Source organism: Euphorbia lathyris, chromosome 3 (genome assembly GCF_963576675.1).
Source record: "Euphorbia lathyris chromosome 3, ddEupLath1.1, whole genome shotgun sequence".
NCBI classification, from domain to species: domain Eukaryota; kingdom Viridiplantae; phylum Streptophyta; class Magnoliopsida; order Malpighiales; family Euphorbiaceae; genus Euphorbia; species Euphorbia lathyris.
The window spans coordinates 13,571,432-13,578,535 of record NC_088912.1 but is presented as its reverse complement, the minus strand read 5'-3'; the positions used below and the strand labels follow the sequence as shown (position 1 = coordinate 13,578,535).

The window sequence follows — 7,104 nt, the reverse complement described above, 5'->3', positions numbered from 1 at the left end:
TGTGTTTGGCATGTGCAAAACCCATTGGGACTCATTAAAATTAATGCTATAACCTTATAGGTTTGATTGAGCTTATTTCTAGCTAATTAAAAGGCCCAAATAATGTTAATTAGTGGGCTGAAATTGGGCTCTAAAGGACAAAAACGAATTTAATGTTTTTCCTTGTCTAATTAGGATTTCTTTTACCTTGGTGCACTAGGATTCAACTTCCTTTTTAGTTTAGGTTTAGGTTTATTTTGTAGCCTATATAAAGGCTTGTATTCTTCATTATTTTCATCAATCAGAAATCAATATTTTTATGAACAAAAGTTCTTCTTTTCCTTTGGGAATTATTTTCAATCCGGGATTGAATTCTTTATTGTGAGCTTGAGAGACCGGGTCATCATTCTTGCAATATTATCTTGATCGTGAACAAGTATTTTGGTAAGGTACTTGTGAATCGCCAAACACTCAGGTTCCAATTTAATTATTCGAAGGTGTAAGGTCAGATCTCCTTTCATTGTCTTTAATTCTTTGGGATTGGTTTGTTATCACCAATTTATGTTTGTTATTTGATTCTATTAATTCCTTAAGATAGATCGGGAAAACTTGTTGATTTGGTTATTATCTCTTTTTCATAACCAATATCACATCAGAAATCAAACACAACAAATTTGAATCGAAACTTAATTTGAATTAAACCATTGAGCTGTTATTCTATTTTTCCCTTTGATGAAAAGATCAATTACAATTAATGATGTATAATATGAAAAATTGGAGAGAACCGCTTTAGTGTACAAACACAAAGGAGTAACACACAAAACAAATAGATTATAAATTACATTAATGCATAAACAACAAATAAATACCAACAATTTGTAAACATCATTTTATTGGCATTTATTAATTGGCTTAGAAATTGACAATTGTTTACTAAAAGCTATTGGAGTGTTAGTGTATTTTTGACCCACTCTGGCACTTGTCTAAGATTACAACAAGATAGGCATGTTTCAATACCAAGATAGTCACTTTTCAATATACTTTTGGTAGGAAGTTCATTGATTTGAGATGAATTACACACATGGTCCTTAGACTTTAGCCTCACTTTCTTTACATGCCTTAACTTTCAAAACCAACATAAAATTACCTAAATTTTAACCCTTGCTAACATAAAATTATCTTATTATAGTAAACGATCCAAATATAAAAAGAATTAAAATATAATGAGACATTGTACATATAGTTTATTAACAATAATAATAAGAAAATAATCCAATTGTTCATACTTGAGATTCCGTCTAGCATTCCATTCTTGAAGTATATAGACAAATCGTTGTGCTTTTTTGGTTTGAGGACAATATTCTAATAAATAGTGGTCACTCAAGCCCCTAGAGTCATTACTGCTCTTATATTTTACATATCCAAGTCCAAAGCAACATCAAGTAAATAGAAAGCATATATTTTAGTAGTACTAATAATGTAATTCCGAAGATAATAATGCCTGAAACTCATTCACTAGAGATTTAAAGAGAAAAGATTCAAATTGTCATTCTTCACATTCCCTCTAGCATTCCATCAGTGAAGTTAGCCATAAAATGGTTGTGCTTTTTTGTTTGAGGGCAACTCCCTCTATCATTCAATTAAAGAAGGTACCTCTAAAATGTGGAGCATCAATAGGACCAGGCAGGTTAAATGCGATTGAACTAGGCATGAAGGGCTAAAAATTTTGGCCAACATTATGAATATTTTCGAATACAACTCTACAGACTTCTCACCTGTTGTGGTCGGGCCTTTTATATGAACTCTACCATCAATGTCCACAGTGAAATCATCTGCAGTAAATGAACAATAATCTACACCATAAGCTTATTAATCGCACGTCTCATAATAGAGTAAAACCTCTATAAATTAATAACGTTGGAACCATGAAATTTTATTAATTTATAGAGGTATTAATTTATCGAGTATAAAATTAGTGATCTGGCCGAAGTCGGGACCAGAAAAATTATTATTTTAAAGAGGTTATTAATTTATCGAGTATTAATTTATGAAGGTTTTACTGAGATATATCTTTTTTTTAAAAGAAGGTTGTGTTAGAAATCTTACTTTTTATCTGCTTTTTTGAGTGTCAAGTCTATAATTACTCTCCTTATCTATCATTGGGGGGTTGTATTAGTTGATTTTGATATTCAAAATTTTGTTTTCATTAAAAGAAACTTAAGCTCTCTTATTGAGGCTAGCATAGATTCGGTTGTTAAAAGTTGCTAGGTTTGTTAAACTTAAGCTAATGTTCATGCTTGTCGATTATTTAAGTAATTATACAAACTCACATACCCTAATGTGTAGGGCATCACATTGGTACTCTTAATAACTTTTTCTAAACATTCCTTTTTTCTTATATATGCATAAATGGTTTTTATTAGGACCCACCAACCAAAGATGCATCTAAACAACAAAAGATCCCTAAAATGACTTTAATTTATTTAAGATCATAAACTGATCACAAAACAAATAGTACTTAATCATCCATTTTAACAACAAAATTAAGCAATCAACAAGACCAACTGTTGTGAAACATAAAGTTCGTCATTTTCCATTTAAATAATGCAAATTTAGCAGTACCAAGGGTAACATAAAAAAAAATTAGTAATTCAAAACCTCAACTTACTTTAGCCTCTCGGAATGGATTTTTTAGCAGGCAACATTCTGCAATCAATGCTAGAATATACTATTCTTTCTTTGTTTCTTCAATATCATTTTTTCTGCACAAAATTAACTAAGTTAAAATCATCCACTGAAAAAAAGCAGCAACAACCAAATATGGAAACTTGAGAAGACAAAAATAACAAAGTCCATACCAAAAGAAATTTGAAAGCCATACATACATATAAATTACAACATTACAAACACAAACTAAAAACGAATCCAAGGAATTTGCATACACAATTTTGAATCACATCAAATGAATATATATACAAGTTAGGAGAGAGTAGACTTACATTTCCTGGCGCACGCAGAGCAACGGCACTTCTGGAAATGCAAGCTACTATTGATTTGATGACTGAGAGAGAAAGAATTGGTTCAATTTTTTAAGCAAATACAACTGAAGATCAGTGTGATTGATAGAAATAGAGAATAAAAGTGACTTTCTTAATAGAAGGAGACAATGATTTGAGAGAGCGGCACAAATATAAGATTTGGGAAGCTAGGGTTTCTTTGGAGGATTGGTTTTCTTTATATATGATATTTGAGAGGATATTTTTGTCTAGTAAAATTATATGCTAAGGTTATACATTGTTTAAGGTTAGATTTGTAAATAAGTTTTATCTATTAAGGTTTTTGTGCAGAAATCATTTTCTTTATATATTTCTAAATTTAAGAATAATATTTCTTATTGAATTTAATAGATACAGAAGGCATTTGGCGAACTCTGGAGCTTGCGGTAGATGTAGAGGCCATGTTGAATCGTTGTGCCACGCTCTTAGGGATTGCCCTAAGAGTGAAGAGGTTTGGAAGAAAATTCTCCCTCATCATACTTTCTCTTCCTTCATGTCCCATTCTGTGAACGACTGGTTCTCAGATGGTATTAGGGGGAAGTTATTGTCTTATATGGAGCATGAGGACATTTTCTTTGCCATTATCTGTCATCAAGTGTGGAAATGGAGGAACGAGGAGATTTTTGATAATAAAGTTGTGCTTTTGCTTAACTTAGCTGAGTTCTTCTTGAAGAAACTCTCCTCTATTATTGATAGTTTCAAAGGCGAGTCCCTTGCCAGATCTTCCCCGAGTAGTGATGTCCACCTCGTGAGCTGGAGCAGGCCGAGAGAGGGGGTTGTGAAGCTGAATACTGATGGTTCCTGCCTCAGTAATGGTAAGATTGCTGCCGGAGGTGTTCTTAGGGATGCGGGAGGCGCTTGGCTTTCTGGGTTTACCCAGAATTTGGGTTTGGGTTCTTCCTTCTCTGCGGAGCTCTGGGGCATTCTCTCTGGGATCCAGCTGGCGATTAGGCTGGGTGTTAAGAGGATTTCTGTGGAGTCAGATAACTTGGAGGCCATCAATATGATTTTGGGTAGTCATGACATGGGTCTTCATAGCCGCAACCTTATTAAAGCTATTAAGAGGCTTAGCCCCTCATTTGATATCCTTGAGTTCAGCCACATTTTCCGGGAGCAGAACCGTGTTGCAGATCACTTGGCGGCGGCAGGCCATGAGGGGGCGTTAAGTGTTTCTACCCTTACCGTTCCCCTATCGCTCTTTCTCCTCTTCTTTTAGAGGATAGGATTTGGGTTAGCTTTCCTAGGCTAATCCCGGTGTAGTTGCTTGTTTTGCTTTGCTTTCCTTTCCTTTTCTACCAAAAAAAAAATAGATTTTTATAAATTCCCTTCATCAACATTTTGAAAGTGTTTTTTCATATTTAACCTTAATGTATGAAATAGTGCAAATTCAATCTTAACGTTTTCAAACAATATAAATTTTAGGGTTACCTTACTGAAAATTTGAAAATGCTAGTTGTTTCCTACATTTTTTATTGGTTATTACTAACTCCTAACTGTAGGAGTTCCCGTACTTCCCCCACTAAATCTCCGTGGGGACCCTAAATTTTATATGAGAAGTATATAAAATATGTTATAACTGTATTAAGTGAGAATTCAAAATTAAAATTTAACTTTATTATCTAAGTGGGAAATAAAAAAAAAATTACCTTGTATTATATGTGTGGAGCATTTATTTTTTCTATTGACATTTGACAATGCCAGTATTAAGCAAGGACCACTATGGGAGCTCAAACCAAGGACCTAAACCAATGTCCACAACAACTCTCCTAACTTATGGAGAATTTGCCCCACATTTCAGTGAGTTTTCTTCAATCATAACTCCAATTTCAGACTAAAATAGGCAAGCTATGACTTGCTGCTGCAAAGGAGTTTAGCTAGCCAAGGTTGGAGTAAACATGAGGAGTGAGGGGCAAACTTGATAAATGAGAAAGAAATGAAACTTGGCGATGATAAATTGTAAACTTTTTAAGGTAAAAATTATCATTAATTTTTTTATTCTAGGTCTCTTGTGAAATGAATTGATTTATTTTGCAGACTGAGGTAAACCATCGGACTAAACCCAATATGTTTTTATGTAAAAAAGCTTAACCCAACCCTGACCTAGACCGTTATTAATTTAGGTGGACTATGACTAAAAATCACATGTTAATTAAATCCATCCATATAACCCAATCTAAGTATATATATAATTTTTAATAAGAAAAAATAAAATTTACTAATTAATATTAGGCGTAAAATTCAATTCAACCCCTCTTCTATACTTCAGTTTTCAATTGAATTCTTAATCTATTCAAATCATCAAATAAGTCCTCTTATATTAAAACAGATAACCTCTTGACAAACAAAAAGGCCTAATGCTTTCTCAGCCCTCTTAACTTGTCCAAATTGATCATTTTACCCCCTCAACTTATCGAATATCATATTTACCTCATTAACTCCATAAAAGTGTTATTTCTCACCTCCTCAACTTGTCCACTCACCACATCAACTCATATAATGTCCTGTTTACCCCCTTAACTCCATAAAAATGGTATTTTTCACCCCTTACAATCCGTTATCGAGATCTAAATTGATAACATTTTTTAAACGTTAAACCTATATTTATGAGATTTTGTACGTGGAACCTAAATTGATACTTTCCCAAAAACCATAGACCTATTTTGGTACCTTATCCCTACATATAATATCTTTAACTTGTTTATATTAATGTTCTTCTTATTTGTATCTTTTATTCATTCTTTCTCTTTTCATCTTTTTTGGCTAGTTAAATTTTGATTAGCTAATTATTGTATAAAATATTATTGTAATAAACACATGAAGGGTCAATATAATTATTAAATTAAAACAAAATAAAAATTTGATATTAAAAAAATATACCTTCAAACTCATTTGAATAAGTCATATTAATTTTACACTACAAAGGGTAAGAAATATCATTTTTATGGAGTTAAAGGGGATAAATAGGATCATAAGAGGTGAGAAATACCACTTTTATGTAGTTAAGAGGGTAAATATGACATTCGATGAGTTGAGCAGGGGTAAAATGACAAATTTGAACAAGTTAATAGGGTGAGAAATATCATTTTTATAGAGTTAAGGGGGTAAATAAGACATTCAATGAGTTGGAGAGGTAAAATGACCAATTTAGGCAAGTTGAAGGGGCTGGAGAAGCATTAAGCCCAAATAAAGAAGAGAACTTCTTAACAAACAATGGTTAAACAACAACTAATTATAGTAGCAATTCATATTAATTAGGTATAAGGTAACAAACTGGTCTGAAGTTTTTTATGAAGTATTAATTTGGCCTGATGTATAAAATAACGCATTTTAGTTTACAATTTATTTTAGTATGAGAATAGAAAAAAAGGGTTAAGGTGTAAAAATGCCCCTAACGTTTTGGGTCATTATCAATTTTACCCATAACGTCTAAAATGGTGCAATTTTACCCCTAACGTTTGTAGCCAAGAGTAATTTTACCTCTAACGTTGATAATTTGGGTCAATTTTAGACAATATTTTATACAAATTGCATATCAATTCATTTTAAAAAATGATTTCATGTTTTTTGTAATTTAATAATAGTATTGGAGATTAATATTTATAAATTCGGTTTTTTTTTTTGAATTTTTTTTGTCTAATTCGTACAAAAGACAATATATTTTTTTTATTTTTTTATTTTTTTCACATCCCAACATATGTATGTGATTTGTTATTGATAAATGGCGCACGTGTGAAGTGTAGATGACAAGATTCATGACCGAGAAAACAGTTTGATGAATTATTTCTTTAATTGACCCAATTTATCAACGTTGGGGTAAAATTACTCTTAGCTTCCAACGTTAAGTGTAAAACTGCACGATTTTAGACGTTTGTGGTAAAATTGGACCCAAAACGTTAGGGGTATTTTTTCACCTTAACCAAAAAAAAAATATCAACTTTGGAGATGCAAGGAATCAAAGCTTGTGCCTCTCCCATACAAAGCTAGTGTTGTACATTCTCATCAGTTTGCTTTCTACAAAAATATATATTTAAGTTGTCTTGATGATTAATTTATGTATCCAAAAATATAA

The 7,104-nt window shown here is 32.0% G+C and overlaps 1 long non-coding RNA gene across 1 annotated transcript; it reads right to left on the bottom strand.

The window, feature by feature from the left end:
• Positions 1-703: 703 nt before the first annotated feature.
• On the bottom strand, positions 704-3,172 carry LOC136224137 (uncharacterized). Its single transcript, XR_010686297.1, has 3 exons — positions 2,979-3,172; positions 2,648-2,741; positions 704-1,811 (listed from the first exon to the last, which is right to left on the bottom strand). It is a non-coding gene; the product is annotated as an uncharacterized lncRNA (long non-coding RNA).
• Between the last annotated feature and the right edge of the window lie 3,932 nt (positions 3,173-7,104).